The sequence below is a fragment of the Pleurodeles waltl genome, chromosome 5 (assembly GCF_031143425.1).
Source record: "Pleurodeles waltl isolate 20211129_DDA chromosome 5, aPleWal1.hap1.20221129, whole genome shotgun sequence".
NCBI lineage: Eukaryota > Metazoa > Chordata > Amphibia > Caudata > Salamandridae > Pleurodeles > Pleurodeles waltl.
In genome coordinates this window covers 848,006,965-848,025,342 of record NC_090444.1, presented here as the reverse complement: position 1 = coordinate 848,025,342, position 18,378 = coordinate 848,006,965, and positions in this window count along the sequence as shown.

Below are 18,378 nucleotides of genomic sequence, written 5' to 3'. Positions count from 1 at the left end.
CACTTCTGAGGTCAAAGAAGACTTTTATTGTTGTTAATTCTTCCCCAACCACAATATTTATGAATGCCGAATTAGTAGCTTTCAAGTCCGCGTTAATCAAACAAAATATATCAGTTTGCAATATACACAGCAGGTTATATTTATAAGATATTGAATGCAAAGCAAAACAAATACTTCACCGTGTGGGAAACTATCTACAGCTTCATCTTTCTAAGGTCTGCAAGCTGATGACCCCTGTCAGCCGCGAGAAAGAGATTCATCTACCCACACGGGATTGCTGGCAGCTGGCGCCAAGCTCCAGCACGAGGTCCGGCAGATTCGAATCTGACTCTCTGCAGCCTGTTACATTCGTTACAAAGGTGTGCCCCCTCCTCTCAGACCTGGGAAACTGAGCAAGCCTTTTGGAGACTGGCCAGGTCTCCAAGACTACTCCTGTTCCCAAGCTCAAGCGAAGAGAAAAACACCCATGTACTCTCTCTTATCAGGTCTAGTCTACTTTGAGAACAAAACATCTTGGTTCATCTTGTGCAAAAACACAGCTTGGAAAAATACAGCTTGGATTCTCAACTGCAATGTCTAACTCCACGTTAAAGGCAATAGGCAGCTAACCTAAGTATCAAATGCAATGTCTAGTGTCATGTCAAAGCCAATAAGCATCTAAGCTGAATACAAAATGCAATGTCTTATATCATGTCAAAGCCCATAGGCAGCTGAGCTGAATACAAAATGCAATGTATAATATCATGTCAAAGCCAATAGGCAGCTGAGCTGAATACAAAATGTAATGTATAATATCATGTCAAAGCCAATAGGCAGCGGAGCTGAATACAAAATGTAATGTATAATATCATGTCAAAGCCAATAGGCAGTTAAGCTGAATACAAAATGCAATATATAATATCATGTCAAAGCCCATAGGCAGAATATCTAATAGCATGTCAAAGTCAATAGGCAGCTAAATTGAATACATCATGTCAAAGCCAATAGGAATGCAATGTCAAAGCCAATAGGCGGCTAGACTGGATACAGCATGTCAAAGCCAATAGGCAGAATACAGAAGGTAATGACTAATGCAATGTCAAAGCCCATAGGCGGCTCAACTGAATACAGAAAGTAATGGCTAATGCCATGTCAAAGCCCATAGGCGGCTCAACTGAACAAAACATACCATGTGCTACTGGTGAACATTGAGCAACTAATATGCGCAGTGGTGAAACACAAAGTCATTGGTCAAAACAAAATTTAACAAATGGCAGTACATTCCGCCCTTTGACCAATGAATTTTTGTTTCACATATCTCTTGTTTCAAACAAAAACAAAAAACAAAAAAAACATCAGCACAAAAAAAAACATTATCAGCAAGTCACATTTGAATGATCAAAACAATCCCTGTAAAGCAATAGAAGTGAATTAACACATTGATTTCATAACCTTTCACATCAGATACATCTATACAGAAAAGACTGAGCAATTTGTACTCTGAATGAGTCTCTAATTCAACAGTGTTAGCAATTTGATGTGGCATGAGTTCTGCTCATGTAAAGGTGCACGGTCCACCTGAAAGGTTTTCTGGAAGGTAAGCAAAAGTCAGAGTTCCATACGAGAGGGAAAAAAAAAAAAAAACACAGCTTAGTTCCAGTGGAAGAATGCAATCAAACAAGTTGAACTTGAACTGAAGGCACAGTTTGCGCAAAATGGATCCATGGTGCTGGCACTTTACTCAGCCAGGTTCAGGTTGGGGATTCGGTCTCTTCCCCGACCCCACACGCACACACCGGAAGGGGAACCACACAGCACACTCAGGGACAGTGGCGAAACGTGGTAGGATCTGCAAAAGAAACAAGTATGACTTTTCTTGCAAATAACATTTTTCATTTAAACTGCACCCTTTCTCTTTCTTTCCCTGTTTTATAATCAGCAGGACGTTTTTGGGGCCCTTTGTTATATTTTCTGCAGGTTCTGGAGGATCACTTGGGGCTTCAGCCCACACATCAGCACTGAGGTTTTTATCTGCTGCGCCACAGGTTCCCTTTTCTTGCACTGTCAGAAGGGCTGGGGCAGACTCATTCTTTACCAAACCTCCATTCACTGCATTTTTGTCAAGTTGGGCCATTCTGTCTCCAATTTGTATTTTTCCTTGGTAATTTTCAGCAATCACTCTCCCTAAAACCTGATCAATTTGCCATTTCTGTTCTGGTATCTTTCCTCTCCCCAACTGCTCTGTGACTGCTTGCATGACAGATTGCTTTTGTGTGTGCTGCACAGTTTTTATCAAATCTAGGGGAATGTGCATCTCTCTCATCTCTGCCCACCTGTAAGTGGCTTTTTCTCTCAGCTGTTCACATTTCTGGGGCACCCACTTAGCCATCCCCACTAAGGCAGAATTCTGGGTGAACACTTCTCTCTCTGAATTTTTCTCATTAACATCTGCAAGGTAATTGAACCAGTTAGGTACAAGCCATATGTAAAAACAAACAGCTAAAACATTAGCAATAAACCAAAAATCAGCGTAAAAATGACACATCTCACGTAGCTCTTGCTTTAAAATCTGATACAACGCTGTTCCTTCTACTGTGTCATAAAACAACATTTCAGTCAATGAATCATTAGTAAAACAAACATGCTTTTTATCATCAGTGGACACGAATTCAAATGGTGCACACAATTTCATTGGTAACTCTTTTACCTGTGGTACTCTAGCCCTGTCTTGCAAGTACCAGATCCATTGTATGATTCTAGCTAGGGGCACTATTTTCTTCCCTTGTTCTTGAATTACATGTACATAAGTATTTCCTTCTTGCACTGCGCAAAAACCTAAAGTCTGCATTATTTCATTTGCCAAATCACAAGCGCGCAGCTGCATATTATTTTTCACAGTGACATATACAAAAGTGTTAGGATTTCACTCAAATGAGGGCTTTTCTGTTTCCAAAAATCAAACAAGCTAATGAAAGTCGGCTCTTGCTCTAAAATCTTTCGTTTTACTTGTGCATTTTGCAACGGTAACTCGTAAATCACATTCTGGTCTCTCTCGTCCGTGTTATCAGTTAAGGAATGCATTTTGTCTGCCAAAAACCCTGGCTCACACGAAAACTCAGTGCAGCTCGGAGCTGCCTTAACCCCCTCATTACTGGAATGGGAAAAGAAAGATTCTTCATTTTTATAACTTTCAGTCGGGCTAATTTGCTCACGTAAATTCCTATTTTCATGTTCCAACTTCCTACATTTCTCCTGCATTTCTCTGTAAGCAGATAAAGGTATCCAGACCTTTCTGTCATCATTACTTCCAAAAGACACTTTTTCTACATATGTACAACAGAAATTATTTCTCAAAACACTATCAGGCATTTTAGCTACACATGCATTTTCTTCTGTAATTCCCCAAACAGAAAACAATTCACAGTTTTTCTTAGCACCATCAGGCAGTTTATCAACACATGCATTCTCAGACATGGTCTGCCGTGCTACTGTGATTCTCCAAACAAAAAACAACTCACAGTTTTTCTTAGCACCATCAGGCAGTTTATCAACACATGCATTCCCAGACATGGTCTGCCGTGCTACTGTGATTCTCCAAAAAAAAACAATTTCTGTAATTCTCCAAACAACAAAAACAATTACACTTTTAAAGTGTGCACTTAGAAATCTACCAACTCGTCAACACCCTCTTAATCACCTCTTAATGACCGACACCCCACTCCTGGTACCAATTGTAGTGCTTTCCTCTTAGCTAGTTTCTAAGCACTAACATAACACAACAGAAATGCACTTCTGAGGTCAAAGAAGACTTTTATTGTTGTTAATTCTTCCCCAACCACAATATTTATGAATGCCGAATTAGTAGCTTTCAAGTCCGCGTTAATCAAACAAAATATATCAGTTTGCAATATACACAGCAGGTTATATTTATAAGATATTGAATGCAAAGCAAAACAAATACTTCACCGTGTGGGAAACTATCTACAGCTTCATCTTTCTAAGGTCTGCAAGCTGATGACCCCTGTCAGCAGCGAGAAAGAGATTCATCTACCCACACAGGATTGCTGGCAGCTGGCGCCAAGCTCCAGCACGAGGTCCGGCAGATTCGAATCTGACTCTCTGCAGCCTGTTACATTCGTTACAAAGGTGTGCCCCCTCCTCTCAGACCTGGGAAACTGAGCAAGCCTTTTGGAGACTGACCAGGTCTCCAAGACTACTCCTGTGCCCAAGCTCAAGCGAAGAGAAAAACACCCATGTACTCTCTCTTATCAGGTCTAGTCTACTGTGAGAACAAAACATCTTGGTTCATCTTGTGCAAAAACACAGCTTGGAAAAATACAGCTTGGATTCTCAACTGCAATGTCTAACTCCACGTTAAAGGCAATAGGCAGCTAACCTAAGTATCAAATGCAATGTCTAGTGTCATGTCAAAGCCAATAAGCATCTAAGCTGAATACAAAATGCAATGTCTTATATCATGTCAAAGCCCATAGGCAGCTGAGCTGAATACAAAATGCAATGCATAATATCATGTCAAAGCCAATAGGCAGCTGAGCTGAATACAAAATGTAATGTATAATATCATGTCAAAGCCAATAGGCAGCGGAGCTGAATACAAAATGTAATGTATGATATCATGTCAAAGCCAATAGGCAGTTAAGCTGAATACAAAATGCAATATATAATATCATGTCAAAGCCCATAGGCAGAATATCTAATAGCATGTCAAAGTCAATAGGCAGCTAAATTGAATACATCATGTCAAAGCCAATAGGAATGCAATGTCAAAGCCAATAGGCGGCTAGACTGGATACAGCATGTCAAAGCCAATAGGCAGAATACAGAAGGTAATGACTAATGCAATGTCAAAGCCCATAGGCGGCTCAACTGAATACAGAAAGTAATGGCTAATGCCATGTCAAAGCCCATAGGCGGCTCAACTGAACAAAACATACCATGTGCTACTGGTGAACATTGAGCAACTAATATGCGCAGTGGTGAAACACAAAGTCATTGGTCAAAACAAAATTTAACAAATGGCAGTACACCTGGCACTAGCCAAGGTGCTCCCACATTGTTCAGGGCAAATTCCCCGGACTTTGTGAGTGCGGGGACACCATTACACGCGTGCACTACACGTAAGTCACTACCTATGTGTAGCTTCACAATGGTAACTCCGAACATGGCCATGTAACATGTCTAAGATCATGGAATTGCCCCCCCAATGCCATCCTGGTATTGGGGAGACAATCCCATGATTCCCCGGGTCTCTAGCACAGACCCGGGTACTGCCAAACTGCCTTTTCAGGGGTTTCACTGCAGCTGCTGCTGCTGCCAACCCCTCAGACAGGTTTCTGCCCTCCTGGGGTCCAGCCAGGCTTGGCCCAGGAAGGCAGAACAAAGGACTTCCTCAGAGAGAGGGTGTTACACCCTCTCCCTTTTGAAAAAGGTGTTAAGGCAGGGGAGGAGTAGCCTCCCCCAGCCTCTGGAAATGCTTTCATGGGCACAGATGGTGCCCATTTCTGCATAAGCCAGTCTACACTGGTTCAGGGATCCCCCAGCCCTGCTCTGGCGCGAAACTGGACAAAGGAAAGGGGAGTGACCACTCCCCTGACCTGCACCTCCCCTGGGAGGTGCCCAGAGCTCCTCCAGTGTGCTCCAGACCTCTGCCATCTTGGAAACAGAGGTGCTGCTGGCACACTGGACTGCTCTGAGTGGCCAGGGCCAGCAGGTGACATCAGAGACTCCTTCTGATAGGCTCTTACCTGTGTTGCTAGCCTATCCTCTCACCTAGATAGCCAAACCTCCTTTTTTGGCTATTTAGGGTCTCTGCTTTGGGAAATTCTTTAGATAACGAATGCAAGAGCTCATCAGAGTTCCTCTGCATCTCTCTCTTCACCTTCAGCCAAGGAATCGACTGCTGACCGCGCTGGAAGCCTGCAAAACTGCAACAAAGTAGCAAAGACGACTACTGTGACACTGTAGCGCTGATCCTGCCGCATTCTCTACTGTTTTCCTGGTGGTGCATGCTGTGGGGGTAGTCTGCCTCCTCTCTGCACTAGAAGCTCCGAAGAAATCTCCCGTGGGTCGACGGAATCTTCCCCCTGCAACCGCAGGCACCAAAGAACTGCATCACCGGTCCTCTGGGTCTCCTCTCAGCATGACGAGCGAGGTCCCTTGAACTCAGCAACTCTGTCCAAGTGACTGCCACAGTCCAGTGACTCTTCAGTCCAAGTTTGGTGGAGGTAAGTCCTTGCCTCCCCACGCTAGACTGCATTGCTGGGAACTGCGTGTTTTGCATCTGCTCCGGCTCCTGTGCACTCTTCCAGGATTTCCTTCGTTCACAGCCAAGCCTGGGTCCCCGACACTCTAACCTGCAGTGCACAACCTTCTGAGTTGTCCTCCGGCGTTGTGGGACTCCCTTTTGTGTCTTAGGTTGGACTCCGGTTCACTCCTCTTCCAAGTGCCTGTTCCAGTACTTCTGCAGGGTGCTGCCTACTTCTGTGGGGGCTCCCTGACTTGCTGGGCACCTCCTCTGTCTCCTCATCCAAGTGTCGACATCCTGGTCCCTCCTGGGCCACAGCAGCATCCAAAAATCCTAACCGTGACCCTTGCAGCTAGCAAGGCTTGTTTGCAGTCTTTCTGCATGGGAACACCTCTGCAAGCTTCTTCACGACGTGGGACATCCATCCTCCAAAGGGGAAGTTTCTAGCCCTCTTCGTTCTTGCAGAATCCACAGCTTCTACCATCCGGTGGCAGCTTCTTTGCACCCTCAGCTGGCATTTCCTGGGCATCTGCCCTCTCTCAACATTGTCGCGACTCTTGGACTTGGTCCCCTTGTTCCACAGGTACTCAGGTCTGGAAATCCACTTTGGTTGCTTTGCTGGTGTTGGTCTCCCTTGTAGAAACCCCCTATCACGACTTCTGTGCTCTCTGGGGGTAGTAGGTGCACTTTACACCTACCTTTCAGGGTCTTGGGGTGGGCTATTTTTCTAACCCTCACTGTTTGCTTACAGTCCCAATGACCCTCTACAAGCTCACATAGGTTTGGGGTCCATTCGTGGTTCGCATTCCACTTTTGGAGTATATGGTTTGTGTTGCCCCTATACCTATGTGCTCCTATTGCAATCTACTGTAACTTTACATTGCTTGCATTACTTCCTTTTGCTATTACTGCATATTTTTGGTATTGTGTACATATATCTTGTGTATATGTGGCATCCTCATACTGAGGGTACTCACTGAGATACTTTTGGCATATTGTCATAACAATAAAGTACCTTTATTTTTAGTATATCTGTGTATTGTGTTTTCTTATGATATTGTGCATATGACACCAGTGGTATAGTAGGAGCTTTGCATGTCCCCTAGTTCAGCCTAAGCTGCTCTGCTATAGCTACCTTCTATCAGCCTAAGCTGCTAGAAACACCTCTTCTACACTAATAAGGGATAACTGGACCTGGTACAGAGTGTAAGTACCCCTTGGTACCCACTACAAGCCAGGCTAGCCTCCTACAATAATGAATGTCTTTCTGTACTAAAGGTGAAGAACACGTTTTAGTATTAACTACGTAACAATATTACAAGAGAGGAAACTTATGATTCTCATGTGAACTGTGTTAGCTTATTTTGTGTATTGTGAGAAAGATAGATGATGTAATATTTTGTCAAAACTGTGTGAAATCATTGAAATGAGAGAACTTTTGCTAAGAAAATCTGGAATAGTTGCAAACTTGATGGTGCCACCGTCAGCCATTGGACGCTGAATCTTGTACGCAGGGATGAAGCCCACCTGAAGGACCAATCGACGACCATAAATACTTATAATTAGTGAGGAGCTTTGGAAAACCTAGAGTTAGTTCTTGTTGGGGTGGGTTCGAGGGAATCTACTCCTGCCTCAAGTTTGCCCAGAACTCTGGCAGAATCTGTCTGCTGCTGTCACCCTCTGACTTCTCTAAGTCGCCTGAAGAGTTTCGTCTTAGACTTAATTGTCCCATCTTAATCTCCAAACAAGCAAACGCAGCAGACTCCTAAAAAGCGCACCTATCTCTTTATGTTCCCAGCCGGGTCTTAGGCAAAAATCTTGAACTGTTGTCTGTGTGCACCTCAACCAAACACCTGCTGCTAAGGTGTGGACCTTTTTATGAAAAAAGGGGAAAAAAGCATACAAAAAACATAATGGTGATGCACCACTTGTCCAAATTGTCGAAATATATTGAAAAGTCCAATCTTTTTTTTTTTTATAAAGAAATGATGAATCTTCTCTTTATTTTCTTCCACTTATTCTCAATAACACATATTTAAAGGGTGGCGCAATGCATGCATGTAACCCTTACCGTCTGCGCCAGGCATAATGTATGCAAAGGGGGCGTTCCCCCGTTAGGGGAGCCAGAAAAATGGCATAAGGAAATCTATGAGATTGCCTTGCGCCATTTTATGCAGCACGTTTAGCGCCTGTTCAAGAGCAGGTGTTAAAAGGGGGCTGCCATTCTTTAGAATGGGGCCCTATGTACTCTGCAGGAGTACCACCAATATTTTAGCGCTACTAATGCAGAGTACATGAATAGCATCAGAAAAAATTACACTGTTGCCCCCTACCCTGCGCCATGATGTGCCATATTTTAAATACGGTGCACACATAGTGGGAGTAGGGGTGTGCTAAGGGGCACAAGGCAAATGGAGCAGCACTCGGTGCAGCGCCACTTCCCATAAATCTGCCCCTAAATCTTTTCAGACGTTGTGGTCAGCCTATGGTTTTCATGTATGTTTGTAACTTAGTTTTGTGCACCATATACATTACATTGATTTTGGGATTGTAGTAAAGTCTTAAAACTTTATTCAGTTTGGAGTTTTATTCAGTCTTAAATTGTTCATTGCATCTATAGAGGTTAAGGGTATAATGTCACTGATTTGTGATTGAATTAATCTGACTACTACACTCTTCGCCAAGTCCAAAGATCTAGTCGACCTCTATTGGTGAGAATAGTGATGGTGTCTCACCAGCACTCTTGTGGTTTCTGAAACTGAGGTGGGACGAAGACTTCCGCTGGCTCGCTAGTAGTTTTAGTAGCATAGGATGGTTTTGTATTGTGAGGAGGAGAGTCAGAATTTGCCCACATTGTAAGTTGTTTTTGGGTGTAGTGTAGGTTGATGAAATTCCAGAGTTGTATTACAAGTGAGCGGTATGAGTTTGAATAGGGTTTGCGCTTTCAATGCTTTGGCTAAATTGCAGTGAAGTTTGATGTATTAAGTGAGTAGGAAGTTTACGTACTCCAGGTAATTGGGTACAGAGTTTGAGTAAGAGATTGGGGAGTTGGTGTACTCAAAGTGAATGTTGTGCTGTCTGTCAAAAATTGCCCACATGGTTGTTGTTGTTTACGGGTCCTGCAAGGCCTAAGACTTTGGAGTATTGTGCATGTGTACGGAGACACCTGGTTAATTTATTGACTGCGGTGAGGTGTTGGTCGATTGAGCGCTGTCAACAATAGCAGTAGAATTTTCTTTGGTTGTTTGAGTTGTTGGTTGGTATTAGGTGAACCATGTGTGCACAACAAGAATCTGTACCAATCGGAGTGAGGGTCAAATTTTACTTGCGTTTGTGAGAAAGCTTTAACAGGAAGAGTAGCTGTTTGTCAAAAGGCCACAGTCGAATGTTCCGTAGAGCTCTCAAAGCATTTGAGTGCTACACCTAGTGAGCATGCAGGTTTGGTTTTTGAGCTTTGCAATAATTTGCATTTAGGTTTTGTGTGAGAGGTGTATGAGATGGCTCTGAAGTGAGTCGCAGTTGCCAAGCAAAGTGAGTATGACGTTATTTGGTCGGCGCTAGGATAAGTCGGTTCGTGAGAAGAGCCGCGCACAGATTGGTGGACAAGACTGCGATGCTATAGGTTGAGAACGACTTGTAAAAGGGATTGTGTGATCAAAATTACTTCCAGCTTTTGTACAATTTGTGTGTGAAATATATTTGTGTAAAAATGAAGGGGCATATTTATACTCTGTCTGCGCCGGAATTGCATCGTTTTTTTTTACGCAATTCCGACGCAAAACTAACTCCATATTTATACTTTGGCGTTAGACGCGTCTAGCGCCAAATTCCATGGAGTTTGCGTCATTTTTTAGCGTGGACACCTACTTTGCGTTAATGATATGCAAGGTAGGCGTTCCCGTCTAAAAAATTGACTCCGAAGCATGTGCGCCGTATTTACACTCCCGGGCAAAATTCACGCCCGGGAGTGGGCGGGTCAAAAAAAATGACGTCCGGCCGCTTTTGCGCCTTTTTTAGCGCCTGGTCAGGGCAGGCGTTAAGGGACCTGTGGGCTCGGAAGGAGCCCAGAGGTGCCCTCCCAAGCCCCCAGGGACACCCCCTGCCACCCTTGCCCACCCCAGGAGGACACCCAAGGCTGGAGGGACCCATCCCAGGGACATTAAGGTAAGTTCAGGTAAGTTTATTTTTTTTATTTTTTTGTGGCATAGGGGGGCCTGATTTGTGCCCCCCTACATGCCACTATGCCCAATGACCATGCCCAGGGGACAGAAGTCCCCTGGGCATGGCCATTGGGCAAGTGGGCATGACTCCTGTCTTTGCTAAGACAGGAGTCATTTCAATGGGGGTTGGGAGTCGAAAAAAATGGCGCAAATCAGGTTGAGGCGAAAAATTTGCCTCAGCCTGACTTGCCCCATTTTTTGATGCCCAAGCTCCATATCCCCCTACGCCGGCGCTGCCTGGTGTACGTCGTTTTTTTTCACGCACACCAGGCAGCGCCGGCGGCTAACGCCGGCTAACGTCATTGAATAAATACAGCGCCCGCATGGCGCTTCAGAATGGCGTTAGCCGGCGCTAATTTTTTTGACGCAAAACCTGGAAGCACTTGCTATTTGGGAATTAAGACAAACAGAGGCTCAGAAATTCGAAATGCTAGCAGAAGCTCGATGGGCTGCAGAGCAGAAAATGCGGATTGCAAATACATTTCATGCAGTGAAGTTATTTCCAGCAATTACACAGGAGGTGATAGAAGTGTTACACCTAAAGCCAAAAAGAAATCTGAGGAAGATTCAGAACAGAAATTGGGTGAAAATAAAAAGGTAGCCAACATCAAAAGTGATTCAGATTACAAATGTATAAATCTTCCCCCACCGTATAATGTGTTCCAAAAATTGACACAGGTCCAGTTGCACAAAGTGAGGTTCAGATAATTCCAAACGTGCCTAGTGCTAAGGTTGCACAGGTTCCAGGGGTTTATAAGACAGTTTCAATTATTAACACAGCCCAGAATGTCATGGTTCCAGTTATGCCGCATTTGATTCAGAATTCAGGAATTACTCAATTTTAGTCTATACCTAATGTACAGACACCTGCACAAGTCATGAACCAGAGACAGACAATGCCTATCTATTCCCCAGTAACGACACCACAGAATGTTTGCCCCGAATCAGCCAAATCAAGCTTTTAGTACCGTATTGAATAGCTAAGATAAAGGATTAATGTTCCCGCCAAGTCAAACAAATTTGTTGGGACGAGACGCACAATTCTGGTGACAATAGGTCCAGTAGTCTTGTTGTATGCTCACGGTAATAATGAGAGTGGTCCCCAGATTCCAAATCTCGTATCAGCAATGAATTCACCTTTTGGAACTAATGCAGAAATGTAGAGTCTGAGCACTACCGTGCCAGCCATTACCCCTATAAATTTGTTTGGTTTGAATCAGACATATCACAGATTAGGTCCACTGATCAATGTGACATGTCCATTATGTTCCACAGGCTCATCTGTATTAACTCAGGAGCAGGTTGTGAGACCATCCTGTGTTCATCCACAACTAGAGTTAATGACATTAGTTGACAAGTGTTATCAGCAGAGCAATTGACTGAATGGTTAGACATTTGAGCGGAGCACCAGTTCAAGAAAACACACCTGAGGAAGAAAAGACATTGAACATGGCCAGATTGAAATTGGAATTAAATGAAATGATTGAGGGAACACTCAAATTGGATAGATTAGATTCTTACAATGAAAATGAGTTGTGCTTTATATGCATTTCGAGCAGGACAGGTTTATGAGAAATTAATTAATTAGGCTGAAAAATATGAAATCGAGATGAATAAATCCAAACAATTAAAGAAGAGTTACAGATTAGAATTTGATTGAAGAGACATTGCTAACATGAGCTCACCTTGAATGAAATTTAACATTAAGGAATTACTTCAAACATGGGGATCATTAGATAAATGGGAAGGCAGACGGGCAAAGAAAATAGATCAGAAAAAAAGCCGAGTGTATCTTCAAATGATGTACAGCAGGCTGAGTGAGCTGTAAATATGATGTTGATTAGAGAAATTCTGGGAGGGAATTTTGTTCATTTCCGATGGAGCAGAAATGACATACTGTCATTTACAAATGATTACTCAAGAGACAGAAACCAGTGGAATGGTACCAGCAAGCTGAGAGGTTTGTTAAACTTGTGAAATGTTTGTGGGAAGATTTGAACACTTTAATTGAAATTGTGGTTCCATCAGATTTGTGGGTTGAGTGTTGATTGGCCAACGCTTGGGCGGCCAAGGGATGCAGTAACAGGTGCGCCATCTAAAGAGGTGATGAAAAGCTATTACAACGTGATTGAGTTTTTGAAAACTAGAGTTTCCTAAACATATTGATTGGCAAAGAATTGACAGGACATCTAAGGACACAGAGGAGTCTGTTTATGCATATTATGAGAGGTTGTTTGCAAGCATTCAAGCAATACAGTGGCACAGAGATTTTTGAAAAAAGAGGCATGACTCATTTTGTGTTTAGGTTCGTTCAAGGATTGAAGCCTACAATTAGTAATATGATTTGGAATCACTTGATTTGCTGGCAAGGAAAGCCGATTGATAAAGTATTGCATTATGCAAAATATTGTAGTGATGAAATGGAATTGAAGCAGAAAAGGTGAAAGGAAAAGGCAATAGTGATGCAAATCAAGTTTGCCCAATCAGCGGGTATGCAGGGTCTGCAGGAAATGATGAGCGCAGGAGGAATACAGCAGCAAGGAAATATGGTATCTCAATACAGAGGTAGGGGTTGTGGAATTCAAACAGATCCAAATGCACTTGTGCGTGGTGTTCAGAACATGAAGAAATACTTCCTTGTCATGCGTGCAGCAACTTTGGACATTGGAAACAGGAATGTCCCTTTAGTAGCGTAAATAATTTGGTGCAGGGTGGTGGTGATGTGCAGATGGCCGACAACAGTTAATTTCAAAGTCAGGGAGCGCAAAGGTCCCAAAATCAAAACATGAATATTCCTTCTGGAGCAGTCCAAATGCTGGTTCCCCAGCAACAAGTACAATTTCCTCAAAAGTAAATTCAAGTCCCACAGCAAATGCAGATAATACAAGCTCCAATGGCACAGCAACCGGTAGTGGTTCCTCAGCAGAACGAAAATCAAAGAACAATGCACATGTAAATCAGTTAATCACACAATACCCATTGATTGATTTCAGTGATGATGAGATGAGGCAAGAATATATGAGTGAGAGTTCAGAACAGGAAGAATGTGTGTTGGCTGCTTCCCTGGCAGTAGATCAGTGTGGTACTTATGTGAATGTGAGTGTTATGGGTCATGATGTTTCATTCCTGGTTGACACTGGAGCAACTCATTCCACTGTCAGATCTGCAGAAGTCCCAACATGCCCCTTTCAGGAAGGACAGTTTAGGTTGTAGGACTAGCAAATTAGCATTTGGTAAACCCCATTATAGAGCCCATTCAGGTCAAAACAGGAACGTTTGAGGATCTGCACCAATTCTTAGTCTCTGATTCCAGCCATGTGAGTCTGTTAGAAAGAGACTTGTTATGTAAATTAAATTCTCCATTACTTGTACTCATGAAGGAATAGCAATCCAAACAAATAGTGATGATGAAACTCCAAGTGAAACTAATGAGATGTATCCTCTCATTACACTGTTTCCTGCCGTGACAGTTAAAGACTTGACTGATGAATTACAAGACACAGTAACGCTGACAGTTTGAGATGTCTCTGGAAAAGATATTGGACTAATTCGAGATTTTGAAGTCAAAGTGACTATAAGCCAAATGCAGCCTTTCCCAGAACACCACAATATAACATGACTCCAGAAGTAATTGAAGGTTTTTTTCCAGTAATTGCAGACTTAGCTGAGCATGGAGTTTTAAAAGAAGTGATGGGGAGCCCATGTAATTCCCCAATTATGGGACTGCAAAAGTCAAGTGGAAAATATAGCATAGTTCAGTATTTGAGAAAGTGAACGAAATTGTGGTATCCTGTTGTCCTGTAGTGCCAAATCCAGCAGTGATTTTATTTCAGATTCCATGTGAAGCAGAATGGTTTTCAGTTATCGAATTGTCACAGACATTTTTCTCAGTGCCTGTGCATGAGCATGGTCAATTCCTTTTTTCATTCTGATTTGCCAAATGTGTGTTTTCATGGTGCCATCCTCCACAGAGGTTTTCAGAGTCTCCATCAATTTTTAAACACATTTTGAAAAAGAATTTGGAGTCTTTGAACAAGCCATTTTAGTCTGCTTCAATGCGGTAGACTGATGACCTGATGGTTGTGTCTAATACACGTGAAGCTTGCAGACAAGATGCCATAGCGTTATTGAACAATTTGGGTGAAAACGGACACAAGGTATCCCCTACGAAATTACAGTATTGTCAGAAGGAAGTAAATTATTTGCGTCATCAAATTGAGAAGGGTGCAAGGAAAGTGTCCAGAGAGAGTTGCAGCAATTATGCAAATTAATCCCCTGGTTACATAGAGAGATGTCAGAATGTTTCTGGGCATGGTGAGGTACTGGCCCCAATGGATCCTGAATTTTTCAGTAATTTTTAAACCACTGTAGAAGTTAACACACATAGAAGTTACAGACCCAGTCCTTTTCAATGAAGAATGCATTAATGCTTTCACTGAGTTGAGAGAGAGGTTGCCCAGAGCTCCAACCTTGGCAATGCCTGATTACAGTAAATGTTTTGCACTGTTTCGTCATGAACGTAATGGTTGTGCTCTTTCTGTTTGAAAGAGTTGCATGGAGAAACAAACAAACCTGTGGCGTATTTTTCTGCCACATTGGATCCTGTTGCTGCTGCTTTGCCCAGGAGTTTAAAAGCTGTGGCTGCTGCTGGTGTAAGCATAGGCCAATGCAAAGGCATTGTGATGGGACACCCTTTAATTGTTTATGTCCCACATTCAGTTGAAATCTACACATTCACATTCAGTTGATCTAAGACCCAATATTTGACCAGTGCCCATCTAACCATTATGAGTTATTGATCCTTGGATCAGCCAATGTGAATGTCTAGAGGTGTGCTACATGGAACCTAGTTACATGATTGCCCGTTACTGTTAATGATTCGAATGGTGTTTATGAAATGGAACATGACTACCTCAATGTCACTGAACTGTGCACCAAACTCAGACCTGATATTCAGGATACTCCTTTAGAGGAGAACGATCAAGATATATTTGTTGATGGTTCCTGTTTAAGAGACAGCGAAGGTACTCTCAAAGTTGGTTATGCAGGCTGCACATCTCAGGAGTAGTCGAAGCTTCATGGCTTCAAGGAGTCGTTTCTGCCCAAGTAACCAAATCGGTTGCTCTTACAAGAGCATGCTGCATTTCTGAGCAGCTCAAAGTGACAATATTCACAGATAGTCAATATGGATTTGGTATTGTGCATGCTGTCGGGCAGTTATGGCACCAGTGATGTTTCATAACCTCATCAGGATCACCCATTTGAAACGGTGAAAGGATTCATAGTTTGTTAAATGCTTTGCAGTTGCCTGAGAGGATTGTGGTTGTAAAGTGCACCGCCCACCAGAAGTCAAATGATTATGTATCGTTGGGCAATGCCTATGCTGACCAAATTGCTAGATATTGTGCACTCCATTGTGTCTTGTTGTCAGTCGTTGATACCTGAGATTAAGATAAGAGGTTGTACCTAGATATTGCCATGGTCAGGTTCATCTCAGTAGAAATGCAATGAATTGCACATCCAAACAGACAGGGTACAATCCCAGATTTAGATTGATTGCAGAAGCGGGTTGTCACAGATGTGTTATTTGTCAACAGATGAATGTAGGGAAACGCACAGTGGTTAATTTGAGCCACATAGGCAGATCGGGGGTACATTTAACGGAATGAAACTTGATTTTATTGAGATGCCTGCTTGTAATGGAGTGATGTATGTAGTGGTTACTGTGTGTCTGTTTTCCCACTGGATTGAAGTTTATCCAAAAAGTAGGAATGACAGTCTTACTGTAGCTAAGCTGCTGCTCAGGGAACTGATACCTAGGTTTGGATTCACGACTTCTCTGGAATCAGACTGAGGAACTCATTTTAATAATGAGATCACAAAGTTATTATGTTCACCACTGATCATTGACCAAAATTGCACTGTGGGTACAGACCAGAGGCCTCTGGATTGGTGAAACAGATGAATGGAACATTGAAAGCTTGATTGGCAAAGGTTTCTGCCTCTACAGCGTTGAAATGGCCTGATGCATTACCACTTGCCCTGATGAGCATGCATAGCACCCCTGACAGGAAGACAGGACTGTCTCCCCAAAAGATTCTTATGGGGCGTGCAATGAGGTTACCAGCAGTACCTGCAAATGCACTTGTAAACATAATAGATGATTTAGTGCTAGATTATTGCAAAGGTCTGGCTGATGTGGTTCGCTCTTTGTCTCATCAGGTTAAAGCAGCAACAGTTCAAATGGCTCAAGAACAGTGTCACAACTTGAAAGCTAGAGGTTGGATTTTAGTTAAGAAACACGTCAGGAAGACATGCCTAGAGCCAAGGTGAAAAGGACCGTTTCAAGTTATCTTGGTGTCGACAACAGCTCTGAAGTGTGCTGGTCTCCTGAATTGTATCCACGCGAGCCACACACGCACATAAAGTTCAGTGTCCTCTTGAAAACACACAGTCTGATCCCACTAGATCAAATGCAGAAGAAGAAGGGGTTCAGCTCAACCAAGCTGTGAAGAGTGAGCAAGTGGCTTAGGTTGAAATTGTGAAAAGTGGTGAAGGTGCAAGCAGTCTGCATACAGACAAAGGTGCAGGAGGGCAAAGTCAATGTCACCAGATTCCTGCCAGCACAGCACATGTTGCGAACACAGTTGCACCCGAAAACTGTAAAAGGAGATTAATGGCCTGCAGCCGCACACAAACTGGTTGGTGATAAACTCCTATCAATAACGGAAGCAGTCAAAGAGTCAAATCAGAGTGAAGATGAAGATGGTGCTGTAAGGAGAATTTAAAGAAAAAGAGTGCCAAGTTATAGATACTCTTCAATGGAATGGATCTATCATGTCACAAATGAATGGGAGAACAAGTTTATGACCTTTTGTTTTGACCATAAGAATTCAGTTAAACATTCTGGAGCTTGAAATCGCAATTGAACTGAGTTTTGAAATAACCTTTCCATACAATAAAGACATTATACTTTGGAGTTGACCATAAGTGATCAGACTGTGATCTATTGAAAACAAACATGTTGAACTATTTTTTAAAATGTATTATGAACATCTTAAAGATCGAGAACTGCTGTAAATAGAGCAAAAAGACTTTGAAAAGCCACCTTGTTTTGGATTTTTTGCTTGATTTTGTTTTTATATTTTAATTTTCTTCTTTGATTCTATAGAAGCTATGAACCCAGGACAGTGCAAATACAGTAATTGTAAAATGTGTGCATTGGTTCAATTATATATGTATGATTGTGTGCATTTTATTGAGTGCGGAAATTAGTGTTTCAGTGAGAGATGCAAAGTACAGCACCTCCAGTGCAGACAATGACAATGTCCAAGCAGGATAAGTTTTATAAGGATGAGGGATTGTTTCATTTAAATGACACAAAGTGAGATTTATCTTCCAATGTTTATTATAGTTTGCTGTATGAGTATGTAGGCACAATGAATGTGCGTGACTGTTATGTGTGTACAGAAATTATTTCGTCAGTACAAGAGGGAATCACCTATCACAGCTTACCATTGACTTATGGCTTTGGTTCCAGTTTATTATTAACGTTTGTACAACCGAGAATACATTCAGTATTTTTATTCTAACTTCGATTTAGTTTTCTCTTTTGCTCACATTAATCAGCATTTGAGCCGCATTGAAAAGGTTAAGAACATAGATATAGTAGGTGTGTTCTCTGAACCTACACTAACCTTTGGCACAGCATATGCACACCTTAATAACTTAACACGTTGTGACGGGCCGGACTGGGTCGGCCCGCACTTTTTACCTACTTGTGCTGACGCTTCCCCTGCTGCTCCGGAAGTGTTTGAACATCGCACCAATCAGGGCGCCCTACGTCAGCACCAGCGGGAAATCGGAAGTTTAAATAACCCGGCATCGGGTTGTCGGAGAGAGAAGGCGAACAAG